Source organism: Dromaius novaehollandiae, chromosome 5 (assembly GCF_036370855.1).
Source record: "Dromaius novaehollandiae isolate bDroNov1 chromosome 5, bDroNov1.hap1, whole genome shotgun sequence".
NCBI lineage: Eukaryota > Metazoa > Chordata > Aves > Casuariiformes > Dromaiidae > Dromaius > Dromaius novaehollandiae.
Genome location: NC_088102.1, coordinates 65,710,319 through 65,731,087, shown reverse-complemented (window position 1 = coordinate 65,731,087; position 20,769 = coordinate 65,710,319). Strand labels below are relative to the sequence as shown.

Below are 20,769 nucleotides of genomic sequence, written 5' to 3'. Positions count from 1 at the left end.
TTTGCCAGAGCAACAAAAAACTTCCATGTGTAAATCACTGCATTCTTCCTATTTTAAAGAGGACAAACAACCTTAAAATGAAAGATGACAAATGGAGAAAAAGTCATAGCTAGTCTCTTGACATTCTTTATAGTAGGAACTAATCTAAAAACTGTTTTAGGTAACTAAGAACAACAACAAAAAATAATACCTATGTAGATCTCATTGCAATAGAAACACAAACAGAAACCAGGGAGATCCCCAGAGCAGAAACTTTTCAGGATCTGCCTGAAATTTAAGTGATCAGAGAAGGGCTTCTGGCACAAATAGGAAAAACGAACAGTAACAAATCAGCAGGACTAGATGTCCATCACTCAGGTTTTAAGAAAACGCAGGGCTGAAATAGCTAGATTACTGGGAAATGGCAAGTATGAAAACAACCTTTAAAAAAAGATTTGGGAAGATCTGGGGAACTACAGGCTGCAGGAATAATGTCTGAACCCAGCAACTTAGTGAGGATTATAAAGGGTAGCATCAACAGATGCCTGGACAAATCAGACCTCGCAGCAGAGCCAAGGCAGCTGCTGTGAGGGGGAGTCCTGCCTCTCAGACCTCCTGGAATAAGTCACAGCCACGTGGCTGAAGGTCACCCAGGTCCCACGATCCATCGGGCTTTCAAAACGCGTTGTGACAAAGCCCCTCGCCTACAGCTCTCAAAAGTAAAAGCTACAGGACAAGAAGCGAAGTCCTTGAATAGATAAACATTTGTTTAGAAGACAGGAAACACAGGACGGCAGTAGGAGCTCAGGTCCCAGAGGAAGGGGGTCACCAGTGAAGCCTATGTCGGGAGCTGTGCTGTCCAATACTCTACAAAGCGACCTGGAAAAGAGGACAAGCAGCTACACAGCAAAGTCTGGCTGGGACAAAAAGGTGCTCAAGAGAGTGAGGACACAGGCTGCCCTCGAAGAACTGCAGAGGAACCCTTCCCAACTGAGCAACGGGGCAACAAAACATTGTTTAAATTGAGTGCAAATAAAGGAAAAGTGATACACATATTAAAAAAAGACAACCTTTAGCAGCTGGGAGCCCATCATTTTATATGCAGAGGGAGGCATAAGGGTTATGACAAACAGTTCTTTGAAAAGCCTGACAATAGGCACGAAAGTCAACAGTAAGAATTATCAGGAAAAGAGTAGGGAGGATATCATATCACTGCAAAACGTCCATGGATGACCCACACCTTGAATACTGCAGCACATCGGCAATACTAATGATGCCTCCTGTAGCAAGGCAAGAGGACTCCTATGCTGAAGCTTTTCCTACATAAAATTACATTAATTTCACCTTCAATTTAGATCTCTCCCTCATATCTGATGACATGAGCCACAGATGTAGGCAGGCATCTAAGCTGAAGCGTTTCCATATGTTGGATCAGGGAACAGGTTGTGTTCATTCTGCAGTCGCTACCTGGGTGATGAGCAGAAACAGCCCAGCAGGAACAGCAGCTGCCACAGAGCTGCTGCTCATCTTCTAGTTCATCCCATTTTGACTACAGGGAACTCACAGCTTTGTCCAATGTATTTGAAAGCTGCAGTAGGTGCTTGATATAAATGCTGCATTTGACCAATTTCACTGCAGATTCCTTGCTGGTCTGCAAGCAGAAAGTTCATTAAACGCAACTTGTAGGTCTAATACTTAGCTGACATGACCATGGGAAAAGTCTGCATTAGCTCAGTCCAGAATGTGGCTGCACTTAATTGCATCTTCCATCAAAGACCTGTTCCTTTGTGAAGCATGATAGTGAATTGCTGATCATTATTACCAATTTGCTGAGACACTTAAAACATCAGTCTCCTTACACAGAAAGCATTTGCTGAAATTATCACCATTTACACTGCCTGAGGAGCATTTGCTCCCCTTTGCAATTTGGAAGTAGGCCACCCCACTGACAGACTACTCAGCAGGTTTAAGCAGGCAGGCATTAGTAGGTCCCCACCAGCAATAATGGTAGTGTGGCTTAAGCACCAGCGAGCCCTTTGAGAGGCAATCACAGATGTGTCTGTAAGCTTCCTGTGCACCCAGGGCTTGTGCAAAATTAAATTCCAGCCACAGAAATTAAAATCAAGACCGGCTTGTTCGCTTAATGAATCGCTGAGGTCTTACAGAATAGCTTTAATTTTAATGAACTGAGGATAGAAACACCAGTGAAGTGGGTACTTGATCCTAAAACAGAAAAAAAGGATGGTTCTTGGGTCCCTATTGTGTTAGGCTGGGGATGGAGCTAACAGCCTGGAGATGACAAATTTAGGTCCAAATTTATCTGGCCTTATTCCAGGTACCTGGCTCAGAATTATCCTCCAGAGACGCCTGGAGATCAGCAAGTGGCCCCACAACCTTCACACCTCAGTAAAGCACCTGAAGCTTCGGAGGACAACAGCTCTGGGCCTGCGGTCCCTAGCCCAGCCTACCCCATCCTAAAGGCCCTTCACATGCAGACCAAGCATGCTGGTCACTGGTAAGGACAAACTAGCCACACTAACTCATTTCCACAGTGGTAACCTTAATGGCGAGCCTCCAAGCCCTTCAGGCATCCTCACCTCCTTTCCTTGCCCCACTAACTGATGTAAGTGCATAAAAAGGAACATTATGATGAAAAAAATCAGAAGTGAAAGCACAGGAGGCAGTGGCCCCAGCTGCTATTCTCCTGAGGCAACAGCTCATTTTACAACAGTTTAATTCCACCCAAGACTTGTATGCAATGCTGGAAATCATTCAAGTAGCTACTAGCATCCTCCTCCCACAGATCCTCAGCCTGTGAGGCAAGATCCACAGCATATTTCATTATATTCTGGCTAAGCTCGTGCATTCAAAAAGACACATAAAGAACTGTCTCAAGAATAAAGCCACATATACCAAATGCAGGTGTGCTACATGTGAAGGCTACAGGATAACATTTGTCCACTAATCCATACGTGCGGCTGCGATTTCTTCTTAACAGAGCTTTTAAAAGTTTTAACAACATAGTACACACTGCTTATTATTATTAGTGATTCCGAATCTTGCAGAGGCAATGCCAAGTCAAGTATCTGCAAGCTTACAGGCTACCTTGCAAACTGGGCTTCCAGTTGGCTGCGGAGAGCTGGGAATTCACCTAAATTTCAGATGCTAAACCCGAGGATGTAAAGGACTAAGTTAAGCATTTAACTGTGAGCGCAATTTTAAAATAAAATGAAGCAATCATGAAACACATACAAGGGGACATCTGCCTTCCAGAGGCGGATGTGCAGTTTGTTACATGCCACGTTAAGTTTCTCACCAGCCGGTTCCTCTTCAGCCCTTTCCCTCTTGCCCCTCAACTTCTGCAAACATACCAGGAATAGTTCCCGACACTTAAAACGCCCCAGCTCCTGTTCTGCTATTCAGAGCAGTCAAAGGCTTCGTAATGCAACACTTTTGGCTACAGTCCCTGCAAAGGCATACGCTAATCGAGTCTGCATCAGAGAAATGCTCTCGGCTCTACCCACCTTCTGCTTAGGACACATCTTTCTCCACCAGGCTGAAATAAAACTCAACTGCACCAGCATTTCACTAGGAATATGAAGACAAAAGGAGCAAGAGCTGCAGGAGACGACCAACGCAGAAGTCAAGCAAGGCACCAGGCCCGGGTGGGGTGGGACAACGTGGGGCCCTGAGAAGCACAAGCGACTCCAGCCCCATGCCAGCCCTGACCAGCAGCCTCTGCTCCCCACTTCCCGCGGCAGTGCCAGCACCGAGGCCATCACCATGGCAAATAATGAAGATATAAAGAGGAAGAGCCAAGTGCCCGGCATGGTGGTGCTGTGCTGGCTCGTGTGCGGCCAAAACGCCTCTGCCTGTGTCAACTATTTGGAAGAGCTACCCAAAAAAACCACACACCCGCCCGCTGTAGACCGTCTGTTCTGCTGAAAGGCAGAGAGACCTAAGCTCGGATCTGTCTGCTCGGCCTGGCACATCTCCGAAATAAAGCTTGCCTGTAGCAACAACGACAAGCCAAGCGCAGGAGCCAGCTGAAAAACAAAACTATGCTTCCAAGGTGGAAGAGAGCTTTGCCTGCTTGCTGGCAGGGTGGGGGGAAAAAGGAAAAAGAGTGCCAAATACACAAAGAAAAAAGGAAACACACAGACCCCACAAGCTTTAGGCACCCTCCTATTGCAGCTGACTACACAAAAGCTGAAATCATCCAAGGACACCGCTAGACTGGGGTCCCACTTAATCCCTTGAAAGTCAGCGATGGCTCTTATAACACAATTACAGACAAATTACACCAAGCAGGACTCTTCCCAGCCATACGAGCCCTGCCTAGTGCTTCGCAGAAGTGCTGTGGTCAGGAGACATGGAAGCTCTCAGGACCTGGACCCAGGCAAGGAGTTACTAGAGGCTCAGGCTGAGTGTTCATTCAAAAGGGGTATACACTTAACTCAAGTTTGTCATGTGAACTTCTTATCTGGGATTTCCCAATTTGTGTTTACAGCAGCCTCTTGCGCCCACTGATCGGTGGAGCTGGCTGCAGTCCTGCAAATAGCAGCAAAAGCCATTCCGAGCTGAAAAAACACTGCAAACATTTTGCAGCAGCAACAAAAATGAAAGCACTTTGATGAATGATGTTTTGCTGGGAAGAACAATATTTTTGACCCATTATAGCTTTTTTGCAGGCACGAACCTCTGTCATTTCAAAACAAGACAGCTGGTGTGCAGTGACTATTGCTTATCATATTGCATGTGAATGCTTTCCCATTACCTTGTTCCTTCACTTCTTATGATAAGGTAACACCATACATTCCTTGGATAGCAAATACTTGTCTTTTTAATAAGCTATGTCTGTGTAATATCTAGTACAACAGGGCTTTGATCCCAGATCCAAAGGTCTGGATATTACTGTACAAGTAAATAACAATATTCAATCCAGACAGCAACAGCAGCCTCGATAAGCCAAGTTCTATAGCAGATAGTTGCAGCAGGCAATTGCACAGCAGAAAAATAAGCCAACAAAAATGAAAAATAAACTCAAAAGGATTAGAGTGAAATTGCAAACAACTTCTTGAATATTCTATTAGAACTGACATAAGACTCCAAACTTTTTAAATAGGCTCTTTGTAAACTGTATTTCCTAATATCTTCTCCTAATAGCTGATTAAGCTCTCCAACCCCATGGGCGAACGCTATCTAATCCCTGCTCACACAGACACTCACACTGTTTTCTCAGGTTATGTAGGCTGCCTCGCTGCATAAATCGGAGCATAAAAATCACAGAAAATAACTGAGCACTGCATTCTCTATCGCTTGACTTCTCAAGCATTTTTGCATAAAACCACACAGGACAGCAAAATATTTTCCTTGGTAGGAGGCATTTAACCATCGCAGAACTTTCCCCAGTCACCCATGACAAGCACTGATAAAGGACCAAGCTCAAGTCACTCCTTTACTAAAATGCTTCACCCAGAAGAGGCTAATCTTCAGCCAAATGCCCTCACTTACCTCCCTCCTCACTCCTGCTGAAGAGCCAACAGCTGTGTTTGAGTATCGCCTGTGAAACCACTTATCTGGGAACACTGGTCCTGGAAACCAGTCTCCACAGGCAAAAGCACAAAACAGACCCCATACGGCAAATCACCGTGGCACTCGTTCTGCAGTGGCCATTCCAGGCTATGTGCCTGTGTGGAGAAAGTCCTGGCAGGGACATAACCTGGCCAGGAGGTACAAATGGAAGTGGGCAAGGATATAAAGGGACATGCAATGCAATGTCTATCATTATGGCCTTTTCTTGCAGCTATCAAAGGAAAAAATCAAACAGGATTCCTCCCAATCAATCCTGCTGCTGCACAGGCTACAGGGGTCAACACCAAGCAGCACAACACATTTCTTCTCCACTGCTACATTAGAGATGACAAAAATGCCATTCCTTCTGAGTTAGGACTTCACTGCAATTTAGTCACATCAGTAAACACTTGTGCACATCAGAGGGCCCCCAATTTCCATGGAATTGCTTTTGCAAATATGTGCACTCTAGCATAAGCGACTGTTGCAACAGAAAGACTGAAAAAGGAAGGGAGAAGGGAACAGGCAATTCAAATCACTAAGCCCACACTTGTGGGAGCTCGTGTTTCTCTGCACAGAGCCCTTCCCTTCCTCATCTCCTAATGTACTTTTTACCCTTGCTCTTAAAGATTTCTTCCAGGGCAACGCAATACAGCGCAGTAGCGGTGAGCTAGCAGGTGACACGTTCCTCGACAAAGTGAAGTGCAGGGGGGGAGAAGAAAAAAAACACACGGTATTTTTGTCCTGAACCATATGGACAGCTTGGAATTAATATGCTGGCTGGCACCTATCAACTATGATAAAGGTGTATTTTAGAACTCACCATAGCAACCCCAGGATCCAACCATTGGCTGCCTGTTTCTGAGAAGAACCAAGGAAGAAAAGAAATAAAGAAGCTAAGTCACTACTAAATGCATTCCTGCTCCTCAAAGCACATCTCATTTAATAGACCTGGTGCAGCTATAACTGAGGGGTGCGAGGAAGGACACCATTCACGCCACAGTTTCCCAGCTGTCTCTGTATTTTGGATCCTCCTGGAGTTAAGGCTGGATGGACCTGCAGACACAGGAGAAGGCAATGGAGAGGGCAGTCCCGTAAGGCTACCTCACACTCCCCCCAGGCTGAACTTGGTAGGGATGTCAGACCTTTTGGGGTCTTCCTAAATTGCTTCCTAGGGCCTATCTGTACTTGCCACAAAAAATCAGGTTTGTGATCCACGTTTAAAATGGTTTCTAACAGTGTTTGGCTGAGCAGCCAGAGCCAGACTGGAGGAAATAGCTTCGCTCCTTAGCTCAGTTTGTGCCTGGCTGAGGATGGGGCATTTCGCCAGGTGGAGAAGAGCCCACGGTACCTTTCCCAGGAGTTGTGCAAGGATGAGTCGATAAGCAACACCTCAGACTACACCAGCCTGTTCCAGCCCAGCAGGAGCAGCTTTCTGCTTGCTAATTGCCAAAATGAAAAAAAAGAAACCTATTCAAAAGGAAAAAAACCTGCAGGTTTTAAAAGAAAAGGATCGGAGTGTTTCCTCACAGCAGCCTATTTCTTGCAACCCTGTTTGCATAGCACCCAGGGTGCTGAAGAGGGGACCCATCACTGCCCTGCAGGAGTGCAGTAACAAAAGGCCCTGTCACCTCCTTAACTGCAAACCTGCTCACGCAGCCCCAGCCACGGGATGCTCTGAGGCGATCACTCAACACTGCCGGCTGCTCTAGTGACATTCAGAACGGGTTCGCCCGGCGTTAGACAACAAGGACGCTGCTCGGGGGTTTTTGCTCACGTCTCTCGGCTCTCCCTGATGCACTGACCCACGCGACCTCCCTGGCCTTGCAGCTGGATCACACGCAGCTTTGCAGAGGCACCCAGCATCTCTCCTCCCCCACAAACCACTTTTGTTTCAAGGCTCTCATTTATTTAGTATCTTTCCTTTACATGTCTCTTCACAAAAACACGAAATGCTGGTTGTGACTCCGTTTACTGGGAAGGGATGCTGGCATTTGGGAGGGGGACTTGCACAACATTTCTCCAAAGGGCCCTGCAGGCTCGCTCAGAAAAAGCCACTCCGCAGTGCCCCTCGGTGCTGCACAGTCCATCATTAGCAGTGACACATCCGCTGCCCTCTGCCAGTCACCCAGCTAGTGGCACAGCACTCATTCCCTGCCTGCCAGCAAAGGGGAAAGCAGCATTCACATTCATACAAAAAAAGTGGGGGTGTGGGGTGGTTGCGCTTGTGTCCTTCCTTCCACTGAAGCAACTTGTGCACATGGAAGCAACCAGACTGAACCCAGGAGAGCAGAAGAAAGGTGAGACAGCAACGCTTCAGCAGCTCACCCCTTAACTGACATGAACTGATATAGGAAAGATTCCAAATTTAAAAAGAAAAAAAATCCTATTTAGAGATTAAATTTACAAATTGAAGCCTGTTCTCTATGCACTTTGCTGCCAAGATAGTTTTCAGCATCCTACATCTCCTCTGCAATATTTGTCAGTAATAATTACGCTTAAACAGCATGAGTGTGCTGTCTCCTATAACTGTTAGCTATGTGAGGGGGGCAGAGAAACCCCAAAACCACACGAACATTTAACTTCAAGACTGGTGTTCAAAGCCTTCCAGTTTCCTCTGAAGGACAGAACCACCATGAGAATGAAACCGAGCTCTGGACAGCAGCTGCTCAGGCCTTGCCATCACTGACCACTGCAAATAAATTAAACAGATGTCCCACTCTGCTGGGACCAAGCTTTGGAGTGATGGGATAACGCGTGCTATGCCACTCTCCTCTGCCCTTGCTGGAGCCCCCCAGGGAGCCGTCTAGGCTCCTCCAGGCTCCCGCGCAGCCCCCTGCCCGTGCCTTCAGCAGCGGGTGCCTTCTCACAGGTTGCCAACGGGCTGGTGCTTTCGCAAGCACGAAGATCCAAACTTGTGAACTGTAATTACTGGAACCACAGATGAGCCTGGGTTAGGAAATCAAGCTACCAGACAGGCTTTACTCTGGACTATCTGTCTTCTGCTTCTTCTCCTCAGCAGCTGGACCACAGTGCAGCTTCACCTAGAAGTAATCCCACTCGCATGCTCCAGGATGGCTCCGCAACATGAAAAAGCACATCAGCAGAGACTGCACCTCAAAGCAGCGCCCTTATCTGAACCAAAGTGCTAACAGAGAGCCCCAAATAATCCCTTGGCACCGGCTCTCTGCTCCCAGCAGAGCATCGCAGACCTGCATGGGAAGCCCCGTGAACTGCCTCGCGGTCGCCTGTGTGCACTGCCCAGGCTCTTTCCTCATTATACTGCACCACAAAAAGCAAGGGGGGGAAGCGTAGCACACACAGCAAAGAAGACAAAAGCCTATTTTGGGCAACAAAGACCTGACATTTCGGAGCGACTCTGCTCCCCCATCCCGCGGGCCACACCAGCAACACCAGCTCAATGCGGCCACGCGCTGCCTGGTATTTATAAGGAATTTGACATTTACTGTCTGGTTTTGCAGAGCATAAAGCCCAATCTGTTCAAGGAGCAGCTTCACCCAACTTGCGCTGTCCTTCTGCCTGGCACACGCCGGGGTGCGGGCGTTGCTGCTCGGTAAAGGCGAGGGACATTGCGAGACCTCCTCGAAACACAACCTTACCACGCTTCTCCGGCAGGCGCCTCGGTTCGCCCTGCACTTCTGCGGTTACGGGACGCCTCTGTGCTCACGGCTTCCCGGCACCAGCAGATCTCTGCGCCAGCGAGACACGCTGAAAAAGCCTGGTTTCAATTATGTGTAAGCGCTGGGGTATTTTCACGTGAAAAATCCTCCAGCAACTCTTTATTTGAGGGACCAACCTCTCCAACTTATTCCTTGCAACGAGCAAGTGCTCAACACACAGGGATAACTATCTTTAAGGCCACCGATTCCCTCCTGCATACACATTTTCCAGGAGAGGCGAGTGCAAGCTGTACCACTGCATTTTCCATACTTAGGTCTCATTCCCTCAAGCACACCAGTGCAAGTGGATAATGAAGTCAATGAGATGCAAACGCAAGCCCCCACCCTCTCATATCCATGTGAGCACATCCCAATCTCTTTACACGCACAGTAATTCTTTGCATGAAAACAGTGCCATTTATATGAAGTGGCTACTAAAGAACAAAAGCTATACAGAGAAAGCACATGATGTTTATACTACATCGGATATTGATACACACAGTAGCAGTACATACTGAACTGGATGCCAGCACATGCCAGCAAGGGCCAAGACACATGGGTATCTCCTGGATTAGCAGCGTAGACCACGTGTTTGACAAAATGCATTCTGCCATGGAATTTACAGCACTACTCTTCTAAAATGAGCTGTCAGTTCCTGTACAGCCTATGTAATATGTGCCAACGAAGGGGGAGGGGGGCGCATATAACCCAAATCTGAAGTGAACCAAAAATGATTTCACAGATATTCAACAAAGTGCCTATGAAATGGTGTCTGGTTAGACAGGCAGAAAGCACAGAGAGAGGAAAATGACCTTGTTCTGCACTACAGAGCGATTCATATGGATAAGCCAGATACCCCAAATTGCCAGCTACCAGGGAAGGAACCGTGTTGCAAATGCGGCTCAGCCTCCAACATTACGAGCGCTGACTCAATCTTATTTGTAAAACGAGAAAACACAGACAAAATAAAGCCAGTCACCTTTCTGAACTTGACCATTTTCCACCCAATAAAAACATAGCAGCACACAGAGCAAGACTTCCAGGCAGCGTAAATCAGAACAGCTCTGCTGTCACCACAGATGGCAGCGGATAATGCATTTTTGCAATAGCCACTCTCCTACAAAATGAACTGCACATGCACCCTCTACCTGGTCTCCCCGGCAATGCTTACGTGCGTGCATGCATACATGTGGGCATAGGAAATTTATGCCATAAAGGTGATTTCTTCCAGGGAGCTTTAATCTGTGAGACTAACTTCTTGGAGCAGGGCTCGATCCCCGACCTTGGCCCAGCACCAAAGGGCTTGTTTGCACTCACAGGGATTAGCTGTCACCCAACAACTCACCCACGGTCATGGGCACCGCCACACCTTATCTTCTAAGCCTGCGTTCCCTCTCCTATTTTTCATCTTCCCTTAATGAGGACGTAACATACAACAGCAAGTACATAATGTGCAACAGTGACTCTGATTGCTGCCACATCAATCGGCGAGCGTGCTGTACTACCAACGCAGGCTGCCAGTTACAGTAGGCGAAGGGAAGCACAGCATGGTGCAGCTGTATCGGCGACACTGAGGAGCAAGCTGGTTCGAGCACCAGGCACAGGTATGTGCACTGCAGGTACCCGCACCGTTTACATGCCACTGGAGAGGACCAGATAGCATTAATCTTGGCGTTAAGCCCAATATATCTCATTCTCAGGCTGAGCAAATGGCTCCTCCAGCACTAAGGCTACTATTCATAAATTCAGAAGGTTTTGGTAGCGTAAGAAAAGTATACCAGAGATGTTGGCCGTATTTTGTGTTTTAACCAGGACTGCTCTTGCTTGCAGTTCTATAATAAATCTTGCAGTAGGTTTTTCCTTTTAAACCCTCGGGGGGTTGCTTTGAAAACTGTTAGTAAAACCTGAAAAAAAATTGTTGTGGTTAGAGTGAAAAGCTTGGAAATATGAGCTGAATGTAAACTAGCATTTTGGAAATTTAACAATAAAGGTCCCCCCTCCTTCCCTACCTAAAAGTTTTTAAACTGAGCTTCACAATTTCTCTTACAACTTCAGGATCTTTAAGATTGACAATGTTGCCTTGGATATTTAAGGCTATCCCTAACAAACAGATGAGCAATGCACTTTTGGGGAATTATTGTTCCAATTATTTTTACTACATTTGCATACTGGGGCTTTCATTTTAAACATCTAGTTGTATGTGAGCTGCCTCTCCGGCCTTGAATTGGTCCCTGTGTTGTTATAATTTGGAGGGGGAAAAAAACAAAAACACAAAAACCAACAACCTAGAGAACAGGTGGAAGCTCTGAAATCAGGCAGTTTTGCACTCTTTTAGGGATAAAGTCAAATCACTGCCCAGGACAGGCAGGAATGCAATGCCCACCCCCTTTTAGGGCACTGAGGTGGCTCAGGGAGACTCGCCAAATGCCAGCCCTCACCATTTAGAGTGGATGATGGAGGAGAGAAAAAAAAAAAAAAAAAAGAAAAAAGAAAAAAGAAAAGTTAAACACTCCTATTGCAAAGCACCTTCTTAACTTTGAGCACACCTCTGAAGTGCTCCCAGGCATCGGCCACTGAAGACGAAACAGTCATGCTGCCTGGCCGAGGCCATAACCATTTAGGCACCAACTTGATTGCTCTGCAGCAATTTATCCTCCCACATCAGCTGTTCAGGTCTCTGCTGGGAGATTTGATTGTGAATTTTACACCAGGAATGGGCAATTTCCACTTGCAGTATATTACGAGCCTCTCTCAAATATTCCTCCCTGCTCAGGGGAGGCTCATCCATCAGACGCCTTGGTGCTCCCTCATTTGCTATGCACTGCTATTCGCTGGGCAGGCACACCAATTTTCCCCTGCGAAGCATCAGGAAAGGAAAACATAAGTTATTGCAGTCCAAGGGCTGCATTCATTGACACTGGAAGGAATGGGGTGGGCTTGTTGTGCCTAATGCTATTGCTTTTATCATGAACACGTCGTATCACTGCTCCTTGTAGATCAGCTGTATCCTAGACAATTCAGAAACATCTAAAGGACATGTCCACGTCCAAACCTTGTCCTACTGAGGAGGCAATTAGTCCTGCCAGACAGCAAAGTACACATTTAAAAAGACAGGGAAGGAGGAAAGACATGCAGGTTGCGTAAATATAAGACCAAACTAATTTTAGCAAGAGATACTATAGATGCATTTGCAGTATGACCACATACTTTCCAGTGCTATGGGGGTAAGGGCTCATTCTCCAGTGGAAAGCTACCAGCAAATATAAGACAGCACAGTTCTCCAGGTGACCTTCAAGGAGACCAGGAGGATTAACCAAGGAGATTCTGCAAAGAAGTCTTTTCCCCTGTGCAATGTGTAGCTTTTCCAAAGCACCAGATTTAAAGCAGAAAAACAAGAAAGTCACCACGCAGGAAGAGGGCACCACCACAAAATTTGCGCAGTGATGCACCAATATGACCCTGAGCGCTGGTACGGTGATGCCACAGCTCCATCCCAGTTCTGACAGTGAGTTACCCATGCCAAGAGACTGATTTTCTGACTCCCAACCCCAACCGTTGAATTGGTACCAGGACCACCACGAGCTGCCACCGGCCAGGGACAACATCCAGCTCGAGGTGATGGACTACCACAACCAGACCCACTTGGAGAAACACCTGCACCCAGAGCTGAGCTTGCGCCTGCCAACATGATTTCAGTAGGATTTGGAGCAGGGCCTAAATGGATGGAAAATGGATGGAAAAAAAAATTTCATTTCTAGCTGGGAAGAGATTGGAAACACTTTATTTGAATATATTTAGACCATCTCTCCTGGGAAGGACTGCACCAAACTAAGGAAAGTAACATATGCCCACCTCGCTCAGATGTCTGAAACAGCGGGAGGGAAGACTGTTCTGGAAATAAAATGAAGGCTCTGGACTGCTGCAACGCTTGCAGAACCTTAGTTTTTGATTTTTAATCTGGATTTTATTATTCCTAAAGAGAGGTGCTGAAGCATTCCTTATGTTTCCTTAACATCTTATCCAACAGGCCCTAGAATGTATTCAATGTTAATTAATATTTTTCCCCCCCACAGGACACAGATGTACAGTAGCAGCTTCTAGTTTTCGCACCAAAAGAAAAGGCACCCTAACTCACATAAAAGACTACCATTACCTAAAAATATCTGAAGAAAAAGTGTTTCAGTTGCCTTGGTATTATCCTGCCTTCCTTTCCTGTGACCACCTGTGGCCTTGGATATTTCCATAGCTGCCTGATTTTTTTTTTTAAATAGGATAAGTGGGAGATACTAAGGTACATTTACATAAAAATGCATCCTGATAAGTCTTTTTCTGTTAACAATCCAGTCAAAGTCTGTGAAGAATTAGTGAAAAGATCAAGAGAAGACCAAGCAAATTGACTGTGAATAAGAACAGCAGCAGGCCATGAAATACTTTTCCCCCCTTTCCAGAAGCTGTTCATTAAGTCCAATTTTAGGCCAGGGAGGAGACAAGCCACAGAAATGCCTGGGATGAGATAACACTGCTATCCGTTGAACAAGAAAAGCAACATGGGACAGACTCGTAAGGAAGATACATCCCCATCGTGTGCAGCAGGCACTGGCGTTGCACAAGGCGCCTGCTCTGGCGCGTCCCAAATAGCTCCCTCCGCTCAACTCAGACCCTCCCAAAATCCAGCCCTGAGATCCAGCCATCCTTTCTTATGGGGGAAAAAGATAATCTAGACCTCCAAGCGTAAGTCATCCTCATAAAACACATTAAAGGTTAGCCTTAAGCTTCTGTATTCACGCTATATGTAACCCCTCAGGGGTTTTATAGTTTAGCTGCCTGCATGCATTTGGCTGTGGCTTCAAACTCAGGCATTTCAAAGACAAAATTAATACAGAAGTTTAGAAACCAAGAAAATTTTCAAGCTTGTATTTCACTGAATTTCTGTACTTCAAACCTAGCAGAGGATTCTGAAGAGGCAACATGAAAAACCATTGCTAAAAATTAGAACTATAAAAGGCCTCGTGAACTAGAGAGCAGAGTTGATTCTGGCAATCTTTTAAATTAACTTACTATCTGATTTTCCCAACAACAACTTCCGATCATTTCTCTTCTCAGTAACGCATTCACTGTTAAGGTGCACTTCTTTCCTGCATCTTCCCTATATCCTGCTTCAGGAAAGGACAGATCACTAGAACAGAGGCCAGTGGTAGACACAAAATACTTGGGAAAACTGCTCTTATTTTCATATATTTGCACCAGCTGGTAGTGCATCTTTTACAAAGCTGTGGATGGTTGAAATTTCACTGCAGGGAAAGCATGCTCCTTTTAATAAGAGCAAGCAAATGCCAGGATTTGTAGGAAGTAACTTTTTCCTTGACCTTTTTACTGCCGACTAAATGTCGGCAGGTTACTACAGTGCTGGGAATACAATCAATGAAAAAACAAAAAATAACCTTGTGTTGCCACACACCAGACCAAAACGCCCTGTCCTCACTGCCCAGACACCTCAGTTTTCCAAAATGACTCTGATTCATGAAGGATTACAGACAGCCAACAGTCTGAGCTCCAAGCGCGATACCGTGGGTAAAACGGGCTCGCTCAGCCCCGTGGGAACATAAATATGGGTGTGGGGGACCAAGCAAGAGCAAGATTGCAGCTCAAATCCTGCATGTGGCAGCTGCAAGAGCACTGCTGGCACAACGCACGCAAGCTTTGTCTTCACCTGGGACACAGAGCCATGAAAAATTGGAAAAGACCCAGCAAAAATCGCAAGACTGTCTCCAGGTCTTAATTGCAATGAGAGATTTAAAGTGCTCACTTAAAGACACTTACAGGATCACCTGATCATAGACTGTAATTACACACACAGGGAGAAGAGGCCAGAAAGCCAGAAAATGAAGCTAGAAAAAGCCAGATCAGCAAGGCAGCCTGCAATGGGCAGCTTGTGCCGCTCGCTGAACAGTTCCAGCCCTGAAACATGACGATTATTCTCCACTTAATTCTTCGAAGGTCCGTTTCCAAGTCAGCCTAAAGAAAAATTACTTTACTGACTTCAGTAAAACAAACCTTTTTATTATTTCATGTGCTGTTTCAGATTCTGGTACTCCAGCCAAGCGGTACAGATACTCGCGATGCTGGAGTCTCATCCGCAGTTCATCCTCGACACACTCAGCCAGCGGCTTAGGGAGGGGGCAGGTTTGCCTATTAAAACCACTACGGCATCGTTCAAGGCTTCCTGCAGGCACCGTCTCTGTGTGCCGCCCAGCTCCTATAAGAAACATTATTAAGAGCTACACTATTTAACTCACCATTTAATTTTTACATGATGTTAAATGAAAGCAAAAGGCATGACTAGGAGTGGCAGTGAAAAAAAAAGATGGGCCTGAAGATTTCTCACTAACTTTACCCACTGAGCAAACAAGCATTAAAAGAAAAAAAAATCTAGTAAAAACAACAACTTACTTTCTGCTTGTTATTCTTCTGCAGCTGACAGAGGCACGGGGATGCATGCCACCTCCCCGAAGCTGCGTATGAAACCTGCTCCTGCAGAGGCAGGAGCTAACACTGATCTCTCGAATCCAAAGCCAAGCGCCTCAACCACATCATGACCCTACTTGCGTTGCCTCAATTTGCCTGTGTCCAGGAGCACCAAGTTACTGGGGGAAGGGAAGGAGGGAGAAGAGCAAAACACTTCTTGGGACTCCTCCTGACCCACCTGGGAGCACACACCGGAGGCACCACAGACTAAAACCCTGCTCCTCAGTGCAAACTTCCCCTACTGCAGGGCGAAGGATTTGGAACAAAGATGCAAACTTCGGGTGCTCACCAAAACACTGAGCTTCCTCAAGTTCAGCTGGGGCTAACACAGACCCTCTTAAATCAAGCAAAAGGACCTGTATTGCACAATGCTTTTCCACCAGGGGATGGGAACGCTCCAGAGACTGAATAACTCCGCAGCCGGCACAGGAGCGAGCACGCACCCGCCAAACCAGCCAGGCCAGGCCGGCAGCCGGAGCTGTTGCAACTTGCTGCAAGCAGAAACCAGCAGCAAATCGCACCTTGCTCCACAGCATGGACAAAGCAGGGCCTCACGGAGCGGTGCCGTGGCCCAGCGCCTCCGGATATGGCTGCTGCCGCTGCGCTATCCGCACCGGACCAGGCACACGCGGCTGCAGGCTCGGCTCCAAGGTGCAAATCAGCGCGTAGTGCTATTTCCACAGCCACTTTCACCGGTGATTTCCTTTCGAACACTGCCGCATCCCTGAGGCGCAAAGGACAGGAGCTCTTCCAGCAAAACCTGCGAGAAACTAAGTGATTAAGGCCCACATGGTGCAACTTTCCCTTCCAGCCAGAGCAAAACTTAACACTCTTCTTCCTTTCCCAGTCCTGGCCATGGTAATGTGGCACAACCATTTCTTATCTTCATCTTCACCAGAGGAGCCTCTTTCAATTTACTGCTTAATGTAATTACAGCAAATTAGATCAGGCTTAGAAAATAAACTCTTACTTTTCCAGAGCTATAATCTTAACTCTATCAAAGTATCAGTCAAAAGCAGATCTAGTTATTAAACAACTGGATCTCTCCTGTTTTGCATCTAGTCAGTGAGTAGAAAACAGATGTTAGCAAAAAAATTATTTAAATTCCATTTCCAAATTCAATACCACAACTCCAAGAGAAAACTCAGGAATCATTAATAGTAGCACAATGAATGTCCCTTCTGTGTTGTACAGCCAGTACTTGAAAACCAATTTTCAGTTCACTTTCATTCACCACAGTGAAGTTTCCCCTTTTTATATGGGGAAAGAATTTGCATTTGGCTAAATAACAAGGCAAATAATTGCTTTTGTATGCTTTCAGCAAAAGTCATCTCCGGCTAGCAACGTACAGTTAATGTGATTTCTCTTCGAGAGAGACACAGGATGAAAGTACTTGGCTGCAATGAAGTCAATGGGAAAACACATTGATTTCAAGTGGGCTGGGATGTGAAACAATATAGGAGATTAAGCTACTGAAGCCAGGAGGAAAGCAGGTAAGAAGCCACATGCATTTACATGCCACCTAATAAATGCACAGTAGTGAGTGGTAAAAGCTGGGAAGATCCATTTCTGCAAACATGAGCTCCCACAAGTAAGTCCCAATTTAGAGCAATCCCATTGCAGACAGTGAAATTTCATTTCTTATCACAAACTGCAGAAGCGGATTTCATACCTGCTCATGTCTGTACCATGGAAGGATATGAAAACCCCAAATTCAGAGCTTTCCTAGAAGGTCAGTCTGTTCAAAGCAATTAATTTCTACGGTACTACTTAATGAGAAAAGGCAATGCATCTACAAGCAGGTATCCGTGGGATGCTCTTGGTACATGGTCAATCAGTACTTTCATAAGTTAATGAAACACTGGCTTGCAATACTTGCACTGATATTAGAAGCATCATTTTTAACACAGTGTAAGCACACAGGCCACTGGGAATACAATATTCAGCAGGAAATCGCTGTGTTATGTTGTTGTACAACAACTGGGAGAACATTACCCGTCATTAGCAGCCCGCACGAGGGCCGCTCTCTGCTAGCCATGCATCTTGTTGATAACGGCAAGGCCTATATTAGCACAATGAAGCCAGCTGATGACAGCTTTACAGCAGAGAACATCATATTGTCCATTTCGGGGAAAAGGCCTCTTTAGCACTGTGGGGATTGTTGCGGCTAAATTGCTTCTGAGTCACACAGGCAGCCATTGCTCAGTGTTTCTCCTCCAGTCCCTACCTACTTCTTACTTCCTCATGAGGAGGCACCTCAGTTCAGATGTTCAGAGAAAAAAAAAAAAAAAAGAAAAAAGAAAAGAAAAAAAAAAACAGCACTGGTAGCACCCTCAACTTGTAGCTAATTTAGAGTTACTATTCATTATCTTGCTGGCACAACAGGATTGTTTTTATTTATATTGCAGCGCAGCACAGCAGAGGCCAGGGCCACACCGCACTAGGCACACTGTGCAGTAAAAGACAGACCCATGGACACGTACTCCAAGCAGATGCAAGACGAGAGGCAGGCGGCCTGGGAAGCTGCTGCGACACATGCCTGGCCACACACATCTTCTCGGAGCAGAAGACCCCACCACGCCTCTCAGATACGGCCGGACAACCGCAGGGTCCTCGTGGCGCACCTCACCCGCTTGGGAAAGCGAGCCTCCTGCTCCTACGCGGAGGCTGTCACAAGCCAGGACTTGAACACCAGTGTAGAGAAGGCTCCCAGAGCCGCTGCCACACAGACCCATCAGCGAGAGCGGGGTGCTCCAACGTGCCCAAGTCCGGACGCACCTTCGGGTGGTAACAGCACTACAGGCAACAGCCCATGGGTATCAAAGACATACAGGGCCTCATTTGCATCCGAGCCCAAATTAAAGCAAGCCAAAAAAACCCCAAAGCCAAGCCATTTGTATTCATTCCTATCATATTACATCTCTTCACAATGAGGGATGGTGCAAAGACAGCACAAGACAGGGAGGCCAGGCCAAGCTAACAGATGTTAAAATGGCGAGTAGCAGCTCTACTGCAAGCCAGGCTCACAACTGCACAGACCGAGTGTTTCACGGCTAACGTGCCGCTCCAGCCAGACACGGCAGTGAGCTCTGCAGTGCAGCTTTGGTCACTGCTTTGCCCACTAACACCGCAACCGCAGTGGTGCATTCAGTGCTCACAGAAAGCCTTCATAATCCACGTAGGGATTTACTGCTTTATGAGGAAAAAAATCCTGATGTTGCTCAGACCTGAACTGTCTGACCCACATATGAAAGAACAGGTCACAAAGTGATCTGCAAATCTGGATTTTTTTTCCTTAGTAAGGTAAGAGAAAAAATTTTATTTGCTGTACCAGCAACAGCTAGGCTTGCAGCATTGCATGAGTTTCTTTTCAAAGCTAAGCAGCAAGAGAAAAGCAAAAGATTCATCCTATAAAATGTACATCTAGCCTGTTTGCACCCATGCCAGGAGCTTACCAGAATGAACCCCAGCAGGCCAGCATTAATCCCAGGGGAAATTTCACATCCTACTTCCAGGGATTTCACGGATCAGCCAACGGCAATTCCCTGAGCAAACTGTGCAATGCTTGACAAAATGTCAAAAAGCCTCGGTCACGTCCCGCTGCTATGTCAAAATGATTGCTTCCTGATGCTGAAAGTAACACGAAAAAGAGAAAAGCAAGTAGGAGACTAGAACTTTTCTTAAGGAGGAGAAGAAATTGTTCTTTTCGCTCTGCCAAGATAGCCCGCGGTGACAAACAGCTCCCCATACCATGCCGCACAGCAGAGCTCCCCTCCTCTCCCGTGCAGGACGTGGCAGCGGGGGGAGAAATCCCTGACACTATAATGTGAGGAAAGAGGAAGCGGTGCAACGCTGCCAGGGGAATTGCACTTTCACCTGGCCTCAAGCAACGCAGGCAACAAAAGCCAAACCCTCTCTGCAGCGCTGAAGGTGGAAAGGAGCAAGAGCACATGAAATCGTTGTCTGAAAAATCTACATTAGCATAGAAATCCAAGTACCTTTTAGGGTAATCTGACTTTTTTGCTGAGAAATACAGGGCTGAGGACAGCTCAGCACTGGAGAAGAGCGGCTGGGACACCACTTTGTGCTCTCGGCGCCAGGCTGGGACGCAGCAGGACCGAGCTCACATCCCAGCCCTCTGCTCAACAGCCCAAAACTACACGTTTCACTGCTCCATGCCTCTCCCCCACATCTCATTAAGATAAACGTCGAGTCTGCTTTTATCCTAGCCTTCACCGATGGATTTGGACAGCAGATCTTTCAGGACGCCCCTACAGCAGCGTCCCACTGGGGAAGACCGGCAGAGCAGCTATTACGCTGCCCCTTGGGGGGCAATTCCACCTGGATCGATTCTCTGGCACATCAGACAGCACGAAGCAGGCAGACGCAGTGCTTTTCTCCTCAAGGATAGCTGTACATGTCCCGGCTTATTAAGGACATGAATGTTTCTCTTTTGGCTTTAGTAGGTTAATCTTGCACTGATACTATATCATGCGAATAGGAATCAAGCTGCCAAAACACCCACCGAATTCACGCAGCCCTACAGCCGATCTGCAAAAAGGCTCAGTCAAAAAAGATACACCCCGACGGCTGCCGGCATGATAAGGTTATTGATACTAGCCCATAGCACAGACCACAGGGACACAAGATTGCGGGAAGGAGACCTAGGTGTAAACCGAGGTATTTATAGAGCAAGGAGGAGAACAGAGCCATTTCAACCCAGAGCAAAGCTGGATTTGCACATTTATAAATCCTTCAGTCCAATGACACGACCTCAACTACAGATCTGCAAACACAACACCAAACTATCCGAGATGACAGAACAAGGGGTAGCCCTGAGCCTGAAAACTCACTTCCACATCACTCCCCTCTGGTGAGGGCCTGAAGCTATGCAGGGGGTCGCGCTCCCTAACCTGCTGCTCAGCTGCCTCCAGCCCTGCCCGAGACTGCCCCTGAATCCCACCAGCTTTGTACCACACCGATGCATACACAGTACGTGGAGCCTCACACA

General features: G+C 46.7%; 1 protein-coding gene across 4 annotated transcripts in view; it reads right to left on the bottom strand.

Annotated features, from left to right (window-relative positions):
- Nucleotides 1-20,769, bottom strand: part of OSBPL5 (oxysterol binding protein like 5) — a 114,665-nt gene that overhangs the window by 91,947 nt on the left and 1,949 nt on the right. The gene's annotated exons all lie outside the window — the stretch shown is intronic.